This window comes from Colletes gigas, unplaced genomic scaffold (assembly GCF_013123115.1).
Source record: "Colletes gigas isolate AHSC1104 unplaced genomic scaffold, ASM1312311v1 Colletes_gigas_Sc00048, whole genome shotgun sequence".
In the NCBI taxonomy this organism is placed as follows: domain Eukaryota; kingdom Metazoa; phylum Arthropoda; class Insecta; order Hymenoptera; family Colletidae; genus Colletes; species Colletes gigas.
The window spans coordinates 853,075-870,189 of NW_025106677.1; the positions used below are offsets into that span (position 1 = coordinate 853,075).

General features: G+C 41.7%; 1 protein-coding gene across 2 annotated transcripts in view; it reads right to left on the minus strand.

Annotated features, from left to right (window-relative positions):
- LOC122403299 (insulin-like growth factor 2 mRNA-binding protein 2) overlaps positions 1-17,115 on the minus strand; it is a 71,626-nt gene that overhangs the window by 31,016 nt on the left and 23,495 nt on the right. The window contains exon 1 of one of the 2 annotated variants that reach the window (XM_043406753.1): positions 2,581-3,722. The exons of the other annotated variant lie outside the window; for it this stretch is intronic. The gene's annotated coding sequence lies outside the window, so the exon portion shown is untranslated. Of the gene's footprint in view, positions 1-2,580; positions 3,723-17,115 lie in introns of those variants that run through there. 2 annotated transcript variants of the gene reach the window in all.

Sequence of the window (17,115 nt, forward strand, 5' to 3'; positions counted from 1 at the left end):
GATACGTAACGATTGCAACGTCAAGCCTTTTCGACAACTTAATCAATCACAATCGATAAAAGCAACTCAATTTAATTGCACGTAAAAAAAATGTTGAAAAATTTCAAACGTGTAATATAACGTAACATCAGCTTAATTTAATTACACGTAGAAAGAATTCTATGTTGAAGAATTTCAGGCGTGTAATAGAACGTAACATCAGCTTAATTTAATTACACGTAAAAAGAATTCTATGTTGAAGAATTTCAGGCGTGGAATATAACTTAAAAGCAATTTCCTTGCACGTAAAAAGAATTCTATGTTGAAAAATTTCAGGCGTGAAATGTAAGTTTTTTCGTCCCGGTGGATGACTTTCAAAAAGTTTAGAAACCACTGATTCGTGCGGTAAAAAGAAGAAACTTGTATTGGATCGGTACGACGAAAAGAAACGCGAATTACGACGAAAGCGTGTGGCGTTTTTTGCGTTTATGTACAGGGCGTAAATAAACTATGGGCATACTCGGTGAAAGAAATGTAACGGGGTCATAAAAACTGTGGAGACGAAAGACGTTAGTGACCTTGAGTGTGGGATGGGGACGAATCAGGACTGATCTTTGTTGGGTGGCCCAGGCCACTTTAGGGGCCTGGGCACCCCAAGGGGGCACACATTGTGAGCAGCAAGCATTATCGAGGTGCAGCCAACGAGTCTACGAATCTTACACACCCAAGAGCGCAAATCAATTTGGTATTGTTCTTCTCGGGCATTACACAGTAAATCTACGCTTCTTTTACGAATATTTTGTTTAACTAATAGTGAAAAGTATGTAGTTTCATATAAAATACCTGTTCCGGGTTACTATTAATTTTAAAACACATTTCTTATAAAAAAGGACAAAGACAGTGTCATATTCTCATACGAAACCCTATAATTTGTCAAAAATAAGTTTTTCTTTTAGACAGAAATACATATTTGACGAAAAACATTCACAATATACAAAAGAACCGAAAATGTGTAAATAAATTTGTGTTTAAGAACTATCTCAAAGATATTAAACCTGCTAGTTTTTTCAAAGACAAGAGTTCTTTGTACACGTAACGACAATGTATCTCGAAAATTCATATTATTCATAGGAACACCTGCTCTTGAAATGAAATAATAAGCTCCACAGCATGCGTAATCGTAATCGTCTAACGACACGCGTTTATTACGATCTTTCAGTTTCTTTCAATTTTATTAAGCTCTAATGGTTTCCAAGCTTTTTTGAAGACGCCCTCTGATCCCTCAAAAAGAAAGAATTTCCAAGTTAAAAATAAGTATCTAAAATTATAGACCAATATATACACTACTTACGATTTCGAATTGTTCTATTTTATTTAACCGAATAATGAAAAAGATTCGTGAGTTGTGAGTTGAATCTTTGTATCGTTTGGAAGTGAGATGCCTTGTTCGTTTACCAAAAACTGGACCCGCATAGTTCGCGCAGACTGAAGTACCCGGTTATCCGGCAGCTCGACGATTACGAAACTTGCAAAACTGACCTAAATCCCGGGTACGGGCGGGTGATATCTCAGAGGCGTTAAGAACCGCCTGAAGATAGCGAAGAACGCTCAGTGGCGTCGATTCGCGATATCATTTCGCATCGCCTCGCATCGGCGCGGGCAAAACTGTCGACGTGGTTTCCGGCTCGTTTGCAATTAAACAGCCTCCAAAATTATGCAACGCGAACAAAAATTGCGTAACGCGGAGAGGAATGCTCGGAGGAAAATTTTTACGCAATTTCACATTCTACCGAAATACGATCTTGCGTACGAACAAACACAGTATACTTCAGTCGTGACGATTACAGCGCTCGCAATGAAATCTCTAATTTTTTTATTCGTATTCCATCGTGACGAATCTTGCCTAATTTGAAAGTTATTTTAGGGTATTGTTTTCTTTTTGTAGATCCAAACACAATAAACTCTACCAATTACTGTGAAATTTCTATATACAGCGATTTAGAGCATACGCATACTATTATTATTAAATGATCTATATTTCTAGAATAAATTTCAAATATGTACATGGCTTACATTATACCTACGTCTATCTTGACGTTCCCACTTTTGCTGTCATTCAACTATCGTATCGCTAACTAGAAGATTTTGTAAGTAACAACTTCGCTAAAGAACTTAGATCAAAATGCCACGTAATAAAATACAACGGTCGTTCAAGACTTATTTGAATTCAAATTCTTGTATGTTTACACTGGTATTGTGATCCTTCTAACATTTTATCGAAGACCTCGACGCGGGGTCGATAAAGGTTATGTTTGTACTAGACTATATATGTACCGTTATTCTAAATTGAATCTATATTCTACGAAGCAATCGTTGGAACTCTGATTTTGAAAAAGAGATAGTACAAGCTCGAACGTTTGAAAGTTAGCAACGTCGCGAAACCGGGTATTATTTCTTGAATATTTTGTGTACTTACGAAAGCAACATCGACATTCAAATCCAATGAATACAATGAGACGCATAATGATCGTAGTATACATATCTGCAGCCCGTGTACATAGGGTAACAAAAACGGATGTAAACAAGTTGGTGAACACTTACACGTACAGAGGCGCTGTGAATTTGCAGATACGGCGAGGTTCGTCGTTGACTTATTGGTAGTCAGCCAATAGCATTGCCCCCGTTTGTTAGCGACGCAACAACGGCGCCTGTTGGCACCAGCATACCGAAAAACAACCGCACTGATTTTTCCTCTATTGTTTTCCAGGGGCTCGATTATCCTTCTCTCTCCTGTTTTTCATCGATATTTAACCTTACGTTCGTCACCTTTGATACCCCGCGACGCACAAAGTCACATAAAAACACACAACACGCGCGCACGGGCAAGGTTAAGTCCGAGAAATCAGGTTGGTGAACGTGTTCAAATAAGTACAGGAAACGGATTATCTTCGAGTCTTGTGTATCGAAGCACCGGTTGACAACGACGTTTGGTAAGAGACTTTCGAGTCCGAGAAATTGTTCTTGACCTCGTCTCGTCTCGTATCGGCAAAATAACACGCGAGGTTCGCCGGACGATGGAGAACACGCCGCTCGCGCGGAAGCAATCTATCCGGTTCCAGGAATTCGGTCGAAACTGCGTAACTTTTGCTATCGCGTTACCGTTACGGAAATTACAAACTGCGCAAGCGACATGTAAGAACGTTTATTAAGTGGATACCAAGATCGATCGACGACATTCGAACGATCGAAAAGGATCTCTCCGTCGCCCTTTCACGAAGACCGAACGTGTACACAGATTAACCATCAACGGCGTGGTACAAGCGGATTTTATATGACGTAGAAAAAAACGATTGGCGTTTCACTCGCGTCCTGCCAGTGACACGCATGTGGAAGTGGAACGCACGGAAATTCTTTTCTATCGGCGACGCGTCGTTGAAAAAGCAAATAAATTGCTAATTACAAAACGAAGTTCGTCAAACTCCACTCCGTAACGTGTACGTGATTTCAGCGGTACCACGTGTCCGTGATACGACGGAACGAATATATATTTACAAAGCTCCTGGAAGCACTTCGCGGCAAGTCCCGTGAAACTTCGACGAGTCGTCTCGAGCGAACGGAGAAAACGTCGACGCGTGACCACACCGAGAAATCGAGATAACGATAGAAATACGAAAATCACGAACGTTGCCCTTTACCAACAGCTATACCGAAAAAAATCATTCTTCCACAACACGCTGGCTCACGTCCCGCCGCGTACTGCAAATGCGAGAAGAGCCGGTCGACTCGAGCGCCACGCTCGATCAGCGCGGAAATCGAAGTTCCACGAAGATATACGGGGACTCCCGAACCGCGTTAAGGCGAGAGATTACAGTCCACGAATTCGTAACATGGAGAGAGTACACGAAATTCGCTTCTTTTTTTCGCGACCATTGTCCCCATCATCACAACGAATCCACATTTTTAGAAGCTTGATAATTAATTCTAATTATGCGAGTTAGGCGGAACCAGTGTCTCTCAAACTTCAACTTTCCGCGAAATCTCGAAGGAAAATGACGAATCGTCCGAAGTAGAATCACATTATTATCTATATTATATTTAAAGTTGTTGCACGTGAAATGGCGGGTTTATAAGTATATTAAATCATTGCGATTATGATGCAACAAATTTGTCGAATTTAAAAAAAATATTTTTCTCTACGAGCATTTACGATACGTACTTCAGGCGAGTCGACGATCAAAATCATCGAAGCACAGTTCCCTTTGACGGATCGGCCAATCCGCTCGATCCAAATATACCGGTGGGCTTTTTTACAGTCAATTTAAACCCCTCGGTCACTCAAGAATCCCTTTTCATTTCTCCGTTCCATGGGAATCTCCATGTACTTGACGAGCATTTCTGTGAGAGCGGAATTTGAGAACATAATGATGGCGATTTCAAGACAAGCATTTCCAAGTAGGGAAGAAGGCAAATGAACACCGTAAAGGGTCGGTTCGTATCGATAACTCGTCGTTATCGAAGCCTCAAGAGGAGTAGCGTAATCGCGAATTTGAACGAATCCGGTGACAGTTGAAGCTAGAATTTGTCGAGTACTTAAAACATTCGAGTAGCTCGAAATTCGAGTCGCAAAGGCTCGGTTTGTCGGACCTAGTAAAACACGATTCGGTTATCTATACTTTAATTCTATTAATAATTGAATGGTTTCGAAGTAAATTTATAAATTAATAACGTTTTACGTACTATTAAGTTATAAAGTAAATAAATTTACTGGTAGAGTCTGTAACAACTGAATACACTTTAATTCAAAATGGAGCCTATAAAGCTACTACGCTTCTTCCCGTTCGAATATTCGAGTCAACTAAGCTCAGATAGCTTTTTCCGAGTAACTCGAAGAGTTCTAGCATAAAACTCGCCGCAAATAATCGTAGACCACAGGCAGAACCGATCGAACGATACGAACCATCGCGTGTATCCGATTTTAATGGAGACAGCCAACGACTGAACGATAAGTTAAAACCAACTTGAATCGCGTGATACAATGTTCGCGCAACAGGGTATCCTGGTAATTCTCATCGACGCATCAGCATCTATTTTTACGTAACGTTTTTGTACGAAACTTGCGTTTAAAAAAGTCCAAAAATATCCAGGCAACAGCCAACAGAGGGGGGTTGAGAAAACGGGAAGCGCGTTTCACACTGTTTCGTTTCTACATATTCGATGAAAACCAACAACACCCGAGCACCGCCGTATTCACGTATATTTCCTCTTGCTCTTATTTCTTCGCCTCTTTTTTTTAAATTGATTTCGCAAGTCGGCGGACCATTCAACATGAATTTTTCCTAATTGATCAATATCCCGGACTCTGTGGCTCGACCATGCGTACGGCTCCCTGACGAAGAAAGGGGAGAGAAACGTGGACAGAAAAACACGCGTTGCACGAACAATTTTGTTTGTACGAAAAAACGAACTCTCGCGAGCCCCGTGGATTCTACGGTCGGGGGGAGGGAGTTCTCTTGCAATTGATTTTCCCATTGTATCGAATTCTTTGCGAATCACGCGCGCGTACAGGGCGTTTCGCTAACCCTGTTACAAGACGTTTACGTCGCAAATAACACATTATTTCACCGCGATAACATACCACCCTTGGAAGATTACAGAGAACAATCTAATCTGTTAAGCACCGAATTATTACTTGTGCTAGATTTTTATTATTAACGGATTGACCCCTGAAATTGTCCACGAAAACGAAACTTTCTTTTTAGACAATTGGAAACTACACATAACTTGTTATGAGAAAAATTACGACGTTACTATTTGGTTAAACCAATGCATACGTTGCAAATTCTATTTAACCGTACGTAGAATCGGAAATCCTGGCAATCAAATTTATTCTAGAATAGCGTCAATCATGAAGCTACTCACTCGTCATCAAGTCTTATATATTAAAATCAATACACTTTTACATTTACAAGGTACAATTTATAAAACAAATTTATTCGTTTTCGTGGCCATTTCTTATACGAACAAATCTAAATAAAATTAATAGTATACGTTCGACGAATTATTCGACATTAAATCGTACGTCAAGGGGTTAACGTCTATCGCAATAAGATCCCCTCGTATCGCGAGATAGGGAACAAAAGGAGTGCGTGTAAATGTTTTGTAGCACGGTTCGTGGAGCAACCTGTATACGTACGCCTTGTCTCGTGAAAGGCGAGTGCCAACGAGCACCTTAGACGACGGACAACGGAGATTAATTAAATACGATGTCTCGTAGGCGAGAATTAACAATTTCGCCGGGAGTTCTTGTTAGAGAGCGTCGCGCGAGGCTTTTGTAGCTGTCAATCGGCGCAAGAACTGTGAATGAAGATGAACGGGAGATAATTCCGTACGAAGGGCTGGCCGCTTCTGGCAACGGCGGTGCTGTGTTCCTTTTTGTGGCGGACACGAGCGTGCACGCGAGCGAGCGAGCGAGCACCGCCGCGTTCCGCGCGTGATATCGCGACATTAAAAATCAGCAGCAAAAAGAGAGAGAAAAATAAAATGAAAAAAAAAAACGAAAGGAAGAAAAAAAACAAAAACTGGCGCACCTTCTGATGCATCGGGGTGGTAACAGCTGTTGAAGCAGCTGCCACGTGGCCAGCAGACACCTATGATTGTCGGATCGTGTTCGAAATTTTTTCTCGTCCTGTTTACAATCGATACGCCTTTCCGCGTATTACCGGACGCGATTCCCTGCACCGTGAAACGGAATCGAGCTACGCCTCGCTTTCGCGGCTAATTAACATTTCTTAATCCGTCCGCGGCGGAATAATTTGAGTAGTTCCGAGACCTTGCGTGAGTAGAAAGGATAAACAAGAAACGGTTGTCAACGGAAATAAACACCGCGAAAACGGTCTTGCAAAATGGCGAAAGTAGCCATCGATAACACTATGCTAGAAATGATTATTTTACTGTCTTGAAAGTATATTTCGCGATTGATGAAATAGAGATTCCCAATGGGAGAGTCAAAGTTTTCTAGCCGAACAGTTTAGAGGTTTCTAAGATGCAAAATCACTGATAAGTTATTTTTTTTTACAGCATTCCAAATGACAGAAACATTTAAGGGGTAAGACCGCTGTATATAAGATAAGTTAATTTTAATATTATTTATTGACAAATGATTGCCCCATTTTTTGTACAAAATTGAGCTTCTTGCTTCAAATGCTCGCCAATCATGCAAAAATTAATGTTTCATAAATCCCCTACGTATTTCGCCACTTAAACTCATGTAGATTAAGAGAAAATTTTTTGTTTTTTTCGAGACACAAATTTGCGTCAGTTACACAACACGCAAATTCAACACGCCTCGCGAGAATGGCTTCAACGTCGTCATTTTGCACTATTGTTGAATAAATCCTTTTTTTTAACACTTAACGGCATGGTTAATAACATTTTTGAATATTATTATCCTCTTACTTTTCCATCCATCCAAAAAAAAAATCGCAAAAAATGCTTTATTTCAGGTTTTTACAGTGGTTCACCCCTTATCCCCTTGACGTACGATTTCATTTCATCGTCGAACGTATACTATTTAATTTTGTATAAATTCGTACAAAAAATGGTCACGAAAAAGAATAGATTTGTTTTATGAATATCTCGTAAATGTAAAAAGATGATGATTTTAATATAATATAATGACTTGTTAACGAGTAGCCTCAGGATTGTGAAACTTGACATCAAGAACTTGTAACGTATCAAACTCGTCGTTCCAAGGCAAGGAGTTAAAATCACCGATTGACCACTGTGACAGTTAACGCGTTAACAATTTTATTCGCCAAATAAAAACAGAAATGAAATGTACATGGAGGAAGCGTACCAAGCTTGAAGAATGTTATGAGTAGACTGCGGATCTTTATGCAAATTCATATTTTTATTAATACTATTAATGAAATCGGAGCTTTCTAGAGGGTTGTCTCAACCCCTAAATATAATAATTCGTATCTTACTTTAAATATTTCTTATATTTTTGCATAACAAGTGCATTCTGTAGTTTTTTGAGAATTAAAATTTCTCATAAATGCATAGACATCCGCAGTCTAGTTATGAGCAAAAGAAACGTGGACACTGATGATTAATCTTTGTTTAGCCTTACGAAGGCTGATCAAAATGTCTGACCCACTACGACTTCGGGTTACTTCCGCGACAGATCTTCGTTTGTTCCTACAATACATTTAGCGTAGATAGTTTCATAGAAAACACGATCAGTTGAACTATATAGAATACACTATAGACAAGACGTACATAGTTGATAGATCGACACGAAACTTAGCATACATACGAACGTATGTTGGTAACAATTATAATAACATATTGAAAAATCAGTTTTTCAAAAGTGTTTAACCCTTTGGCATACAATAACGAGTCTGACTCGTGACAAGTTCTTGATGTCAAATTTCACAATCATGGGACTACTCACTCGTTATCAAGATTTATATATTAAAATCAACACATTTTAACATTCACGAGGTATTCGTAAAACAAATCCTTTTCGCGGTCTTGTACGAATAGATTTAAACAAAATTAAATAGTATACGTTTGAAAAATTACATCAAATCGTACGTTAAGGGGTTAATTGGAAAAACCCGTTAAACGTCCGAACGGGAATCGTTACGTTATATTTGTTGTTTTTGGTCGATTACGATATCGTCGTGCGAGCATCATGCTCGGGCCACCGCCGATTAATGGTAATTTCTCTTTATCGTCGTGCAAGCATGTCGGAGAGAAACGAGTATCTCTGCGAGCGAAACAGTATCAAGATTAGTCTACGCTGGGCATATACGAGTGTACGATAATGCGATAAGGAACAAACTGTTCGTGCGTATATACCCATCGCGCTATCCGACCGGCAGGTGAGTCGAGAAATCGGTTGGCGAAACCACGATTACCTCTTTTTTTTCTTCTTTCTTTTCTTTACCTGTCACAACGGCCCGCTTACCATTGGCCTCGCAACGCGTTCGAACGCGGCTTAGGAAAATAAGGACATGGATAAGTAAGCCCGCCAAAAAAACCATACATTCATTTACACTTCTACGCCATATCTAATCGTTTCAAAACTTTTGAGTAATTATTTTGAATAGAAATCAAGTGCATTGAGAAATTGATAGAAGAAACATTATTTTAAATCGAAATATATTACTTCCCCTATTTTTTTTTTTAATTTATTCGGTTCGCGAACGAAAAAGTCGCGGAATCGAGTCAGCGTAACTTTTTTTTATATTTGCACTACGATACTATTTTCTTGTTACTGTAAAGGGTATATAACTCGTTTGAATTCTTTTTTTAATTCTACCCGCGTGTGCAAATATAGTCCTGTTTGGTATAAAAGCTCAGCTCAGTGATTAACCCTTTGCACTCCGAATTATATTTGAATTTTGTTACCAACAGTTCTCAACGTTTTCAAGTGTTTTATTTGAAATTTACTTTCACTAAAAAATAGGGGAGTTTAAATAAATAGGGTAACAAACGAATTCAATTAAATATCTATTTTATTTACACTATTGTTGTATTTTGTAATTTTCAAGTGTACGTTATCTCTTTGGTTTGGACTTGAAAAAATGTCGAACTCGACAAAGGAGTGCAAAGGGTTAAAATAATTTCATAATTATAAAAATTCTATTCTTTTTTCTGTGATTTGTTGCTTCGTTACGGGAGTTATGGATAGTAGGAAGATGGATTTAAGGAGCTAGTGGGGAACGACACCGCGAACGAAATCGAGGGAAAAAATGACGAACATTAGCGAGGAACCACCGTAGCTTGAAACAGCTGGGTGTCTCGAATTTGCCGTTTCACGCACGGTTTCCCAAAAACTCGTGCAAAGGAACGCGACTTCGCCAAGTGTCGTGTCTTCGCCACTCTCTGGGTACCGTCCCTTTTTCTCCGTCGGGACATCCGAGAAAGAGAGGGAGGACAGTTGGGGAAGAGCAGAGTCCCGCGACCAGATTTGAAAAGGTACCGTGCGTCGATCCTGTTAAACTTTTAGAGATGAGAAAACAATGGGGGTAAATGCTGTTTCGACAGGGGAGAAAAGAACCAGGGTGCGTTAATCTCTCTCTCGTAACCGGCGCCCCTGCTCCTTTTCGTCCCCGACGTTTCTTCTTGCTACGACCGTCTCTGTTGCACGGCGAGAGAGGGAGGGGGCGAAGGGTCTGACATCCGACAATAGGCATCGAGGAAGTCGAAGTCGGGGATCTACGCGGAGAGCAAAGAAGGACGGCATAACCGTGAGCTGAAAGGAGACGGAATCGCGTGCTTTCGCGTTACAGAGCGAAAGAGAGAGACATCCGCCGCGCTGTGGAAAGGCAGCGTCGGTCCTAAGCCCAATTAGCAATTTAAGGCAATAAGCGGGCGCGCACTCCCTTGGTTACGTTCCTGCGTTCGGTATACTCGACATTATTTCGGAAGGGAGACGATTCTACCGCCCCCGCAGCCCCGCGCAACCCCATGGCGAGTCCTCTTCCTTCTCTACCTCCACCTTTGCATCGGTGAATCGCATAAACATCGCGGACGCACCAAGCGTGGGTAGACAAATGCGAAGTGCATATATTCGGGACGGGGGTTTGTAACCGGGACCCGTTCGTTCTTTTTCGGAAGTGCTCATACCACGCTCGCCCAGACGCTCTTAAATATTGAACTAACCCTCTACGGTCGAAATTTCTTGCCGCTTCTAGACAAATTGATGCGCCGAAACCTCCCGTATAGGGACGAAAACCACGAATTATGGAAATTTAACGCTTCGAATAATTAGCACCCAGAAATAAACGACCGCCGCGGGAGATACGAAAGATCGGTTCGTACGAGGGCTTTTTTCCCGAACCTGAATTCCGGTATAGATTATTCGATTAGCGGGGTTCGATCGATTTAGATATCGCGCGCGACGATTAAAAATTAGAGAAGGGAGTTAATAATTGGAATAACAAATTTCTCGTACAACATTATTAAAACGTAATTTTTCAAATTATAAAAGCGACTCTGTGAAATACGAGTATCGCTATACAGCATGTTTTTTTTTTTATTGCTCTTAATCTGTTGTTATTTGTTTATGTCAGCGTGTCTCCAACGAACGTATCTTTTAATAATATTTAATATTACATAATTATCAACAAAACAAAAATATTAATCGCGATAATGAAGTCTTACGTAACGAAGGATATACCTACGTCGCTGCTCAGTGACGTTGTTCTTATATTAGAAGATTATGGTAACGATGAATTTTAATATACAAGATACATACAACAACAAATACGAGACAAAATATGAAAATATTTTTCGTTGATATTGTAAAGAGAAGTAAAGAAAAGTAAAAACATTAATTTTTGGTAGTGTTTGTATCGTTTAATTATGTCTCTGATGGAACGAATGCAGGGTCTGATTTGACACTGACATCAAAAATAGCTGAGATCATCGTTATCGAGAAGGTTAAGCTTAATTTCTTAATATGGGTTTAAGTATGCAATGACTTCTCGTACAACAATTAGTACAATTATCGTTGATAAAGCTGGCCAATAATTGCAAAATGTGATTGCACAACGTTATAAGAAAATTATCGTTGCGTTTCGACGTACGACTTATTGTACGATATTGTAAATCATTACGTGGATGGCTCCTGATAGCCTCGTATCCCGCAATGTCGATCGCTCGCGGTAGAAATTCATTGAACAAAATCGTCTGCGCGCTAGTTCTGTCGATCACTCGAATTGAATTGATCAAATATGCCTAGACATGGAATTTTACAGCACTCGATGCTTTATCTGTCCAAGTTACAACAGTCCACCAAGAGTGTCAGGGACGTAAAAGTATGTATTTTGCTTGTGCATTGCTCGTATTCTTTTACCGGAATACACGGTCTCACTTATCTGAACACTCTGCTAGACCCGTTAGTCTTATCCTATCTCTCTACCCCATTTTTATATAAAATTTCTAATCTCTGCTACGCTTGTCATTCCTCAATGCTTTTAGTCCGTTGTACGAATTCGAACAAAATATTTCTACAAGCCCCGATTATCGAAATATTTGTTTACTTTATAATTAAATTCTCAAGAAACAAATCGACCCTAGACCAAATACTCTAAACCATCGTATTTCCCAACATTTACTTAATAAATTAAAATAAAATTGTTTAGTATTTAATCGCACTCTTAAATGCGAAGATTATATTTTTATTATTATTGTTTTTATATCGTCTTTCCTAGCGCGAAAAGTATTACGGAATGAAGGGGGGGGGGGGCATTTTTAAATTATTATTTTTAATTTAATTTATGAATAGATATGTTCATAAAATTTGTTTATATTTAAAAAAATTTAACTAAAAAAATTGTGTAAAATATAAAAATACTTTAGAGTAATCGCTTCAGAATGACTTCGACTGCACGGCGGTTAACTTCGACACGCGTCGGGATGAATTTCAATGCGCGGAGAAAAAGATGGTCCTGCTCTTTTAACAAGTCTCTATTGGCTTTGCGTTTAATCGCTGTATATACGGGGAGAACAGCGACCAGACGAACGCGAAATGCATTCTTAACTCGCCCTCCCACGTCCCCTCGCCACCATCCCCTCTCCTTAGCGTTCTTTCCCTACACCGTACAATGGTAGGTTCGCCGAGCGGATGAGCGAAGGAATGGTACACGCGGAGGGTGATAAATAAGAGAGAATGAGAGTTTATGGCGATGCTACCCTAACGCCAGTAGACTTCTTCCTTCCCCGGCATTCGCGAATTATGCGTCATGGCGATGTGAATGCATTCAAATTGACACGATACCGGAAGGAAGACAGAATTGCGACGACGAATCCCTAACGTCACCGGGCAAAACAAATTTACGAAAGCGGCTCGCAGCGAGATTCTTTTCACGATGAGCAGAGGATTCACAACGGCGTTTACCAACCCCTCTCGTGCTCGATAAAATCACGAAATTCGGTCGAAACAATAACTACCTTTATAATAAATAGTCCTGAAAAAGCTTTCGAGGTTTTTAATCTCTTGATGCTCGAATAAAATTCGAATCAACGTTTTTTAAACTAATGCTCTGTTACTGCTTCCACCCCTAACAATTTTCATTTTGTTGGGGCTGAATGTTGTTTTTCTTTCGAGTCAAGAAATCCTCGCGAGGATAAAACCACGAATAGATCACAGTGTTTCTTCAAAAGATTTGTCTGCAAACCTTACAGCAGGTATATACCCCATCAATTCTGGGTACTGCTCGGAGGGACCCTTCGCCTACGCGCGATAGGCGTTTGATGTTCAAAAGCGATACGGCTCTGGATAAGACGAGTCATCTACTAATGAACATTTAAATTTTTATATCTCTCATTATATCGCCGTGACAGTATTATCAATGGATTGACGAGGGTTAGTCGATGAAAACAAACTCAAACACGACCTCGTTCCAACTATTTTCGGTTATGCGTATCAGGTGCACGGTGTATAAGATTCTATTCGGCAAGTATGCGAATAGGGTCGTGTTTGGACTCATTTCCATCGGGGCAAGCTCGCCAATTTATCGATAGTGCATATAATGAACAATTTTACAATTTAAATTTTCATAAATATCAATGAAAAAAGTTGAATTTTTATTTATAAAACATTTAAGATAAAAATTTTGTCCGTTTTCATCGCCGATTCAAAGAACACGAAGAACATCTTTCGAGGTTGATACCGATGGACCAAACAAGAGAACTCGACTTTTTAGAAGAACGTGCACACCACTGCCAAAACATGGCCCCTTTTTATTGCCCAGGAATGAAACAGAGGTGCCGGGCGATACGATTTTTAGGGTAACGGGGCGTTTTATGGTTTCCGTCAAGAAATTTCATCCCCGTTGCAGCCTTATCGGGCATTACTCCGCTGGTTTCTGGGAGGTCTGCCAACCTGACACGGAATTTACGTCTATCGTACAAATGTTATGACACCGCCTCAAATAACAGTCGAGTAACTGTGCGACACGAACGTAACGACCAATGTGCTTACGTTATTTATGCAACTAACAAGAAACACAAGGTAAATATCCTCCACCAATTTTCTATGATTTCACACATCCACTCTTAAAGATTCAACCTGTAGTAAGATATACTTTGAAATACACTTGTATAATATTTTATTGAGATATGATCGTTTTGCGAGCAAAGAAAACTAACAATAATAAAATTTCCAACCACTGCATGTTTTCGGATTTAGGATTTGAAAAAGTTGCGTCATTTGTTCGATTTCGATTCGATATTTTTACGAGAAATTCCAACCGATACACGTTAAACACAAAGTTGTCGAATATCGCAGATCAGCGTCGAACGAATTATTTCCATTAAATGTTTACGAGCTTCCGGCGTTTCTGAGAAATTTTATCAGCGGGAAGCAGAGAGAATATAAGCTTTCTAGACCACACGCAATGTTTGTTGGGAACGCATAAAAGAATAAATACACCACGTTCTATGCGCAGTCCTGATAATGGTTGCGTTCAACAACTCACGGACCCACCGCGTCGAACGTCACCTGAATTACTCATGATTTGCTCGTAGAACGTCTCCACACAGACGCCACACCACGATTGGCCACAGTGGATTCGCGTAGCATGTTTGATGATCAATAACAAGAATGCTTCGTCCTCCGTCAACAAGACGAAAGTATGCAAGACTTAACCGTAGACAAAGACTACGAGCCAATAAGTAAAAAAGGATCAGATAAATTCCAAAATAAAATCTTTAAGAAGGAACTTTTTAACGTCTGGGAAGAGTGGAGGAAAAAAAAGAAACTGAAGAGAAACGCGATAGTTTTCGTAAAGCGCGTGGAACGTAACCGTGGAAAATACGGGCGTCGCGCAGTCTAGGAATACGATTATCGATAATCGATTTTCGCGGATATCCGATGAAAATTCCGTGTCTTAACGACCGTCGTGTTGGCAATTTTTATTTGGACGCGAGAGGCGTAGCCCTGATTGGCTGATGAAAGGCGCGGAAATATCGGTCTGTGCACAAGGATCGATAAAAAGAGTTGCAGCCGAGGCAAGCCCGGGGTAAACGCCCAGGGCCAGTGGGAGTACATTCAGGATCACGAGTGGTCTTCCATCAGATTAATGAATCGCAAAGTGCATTCATGCACGTCATATGCATTTGTTGATAAAAGTCAGCCGGACCCGGTGTGCACGCGAATTTAATAATCCCCGCCGCCTAACGAGACAGGCCGTCGTCGACAGAAAGCTAAGCCGGGAACGAGAGGCGGTCCTCCGCAACGCAAACATATCTCAAGTCCGTCAGGACCCGTACACCGACGACGAAGAAGAGGCAGGGCTTAAGCATCGATTCGATGCCGCGACGAATCGAAAACAGATTATCTGTCCCAGGTACGCGGGACACGGGCCAAAAGCTTTCTCCGTCGCGAGGAGGAACGTCGTTTCGTGGAACGAGCTCGAAAGGGGACGCCGGTCAGCCGATCGGATCGACGGGGGATGTAACCTTGACCCAGGTACAAAAGAAGATCGGTCGTTCGGCGAAGGAAGCCAAGTTTCGACGGAGCAAGAAACCCGCGGAACAATCGCGGAAGAGTTTCCCCGAAGGTGCCAGGGAGAAAAAGCAAAGTAAGGATCGATGGTGGCTGCAACCGCGATGCTGAGGGTAAATGGCACGGTGCTGGCAATAGCGAGGGTGAGGTCTGCGAGGAGGGTAACCTTGACCCGGGGATGAACGACCCTCTCCCGTAGCACGTGGCGCCCCTTTCGTCGCTCCACCATCCCTATTCTGGACTTCCACGAGACTTCCATGCCAACCCTCTTACTCGTCCAACGCCGCTACCGCCACCAACCCCCTCCCCTCTACGGTACGACGACTCCGTCGGAGCTGGCATCGCGGCGATTCTCCTCTTCCTCTCCCTCCCACCCTCCCCTACCGGGCTCCTCTATCCACTGAATCCACCAGCGGCTCCCTTCCGCCTCTTCTTCACCTTTCGACCGTACCCTCGAAAGCGCGTTCCTCTCTCTTCCCCTATCGCGTCGAAACCGTTTCTGCTTTCTCTTTCTACGCACTCTCGCTCTCTGTGCAAACTTATCGCGAGCAGGGTCGCGCTTTTGCTGGGCATTGCCATCCACATCCAGGCCTCCTCTCTTTCCCCGGCCATGTCGCCCCTTGTCTATCGCCTCTCGCGTTCTCCCTCTTCTTCTCTTCCTTCTTCTTTTTTTCCTCTGCTCCTCTCCTTTTTTATCTCCACCTCCAGCCTTGCGTATTTTCCGCGAGGGGGCCGAGGAGCGAGGGGTTGGCCCACCGAGAGGGAAATTTCAAGGCCAGGGTACAAGCCCGGGGAAAGCAACACTCCGGCCTGGCTCGTGTCGCCGTACCGGACGCGCGCGACTCTCCTCGGTTCTCTTCGTCCCGTTCTGCACAGCGAAATCTTACAGGTTCGACCGCCAGTATTCGAGGGTTGCGTGTCAATCGATGGCAAGGTGGGAGGACGGACGGCGGCGGACTCGGTGAACAAGCGATTACCGGGGACGGTCGAGCGACATTTTCTTTTTTTTTCTCTTTTCTCTTCTTTTTGGGCGAAGTTGAGCACATCGAGTCATGGAAAGCGGATACTTTGTAGGAGCTTACACGCTTCCGCACATAAGCCGGGGCACACGTAACGCCGAGAGAGATTGTGCAAAGAGACCGACCCAGCCAGCAGAACGGGAGGGACGCTTTCTGCCCGCACGGCACTCGTTTCTCGGAAAAGAAAAGAAACGTTCGTCGAATCACAGTTATTTCGCGCTGATTACATCGTCGGAACTTTCATGGTTTTCGATGTTTCGACTCCGGTGTTCGGTGTTCCCATCTCCCGCGCGATCTTTTCCGACCGCTCTATTACTCCGCGGGCTTCGTTATACCCTTTACACGCGAACTTTTGCAACTTTCACGCGCTCTCCACTAGCCTCGCAGCACTTTCTTTTTGCCGGTCATCCGTTTCCCATACACATCCTCGATTATTTTGTCAAATTATACTTGGGAAAAATAGAACAATAATTTGGTGATGTATTTGTTTTTTTTTTTTTTTTTTTGTTAGAGCATTCTCAATGAGGATATTTAAAAATTCACAAGCGTCAGATTTTATATAATACTTTCTCGCATTTTTATTCTAAATTTTTA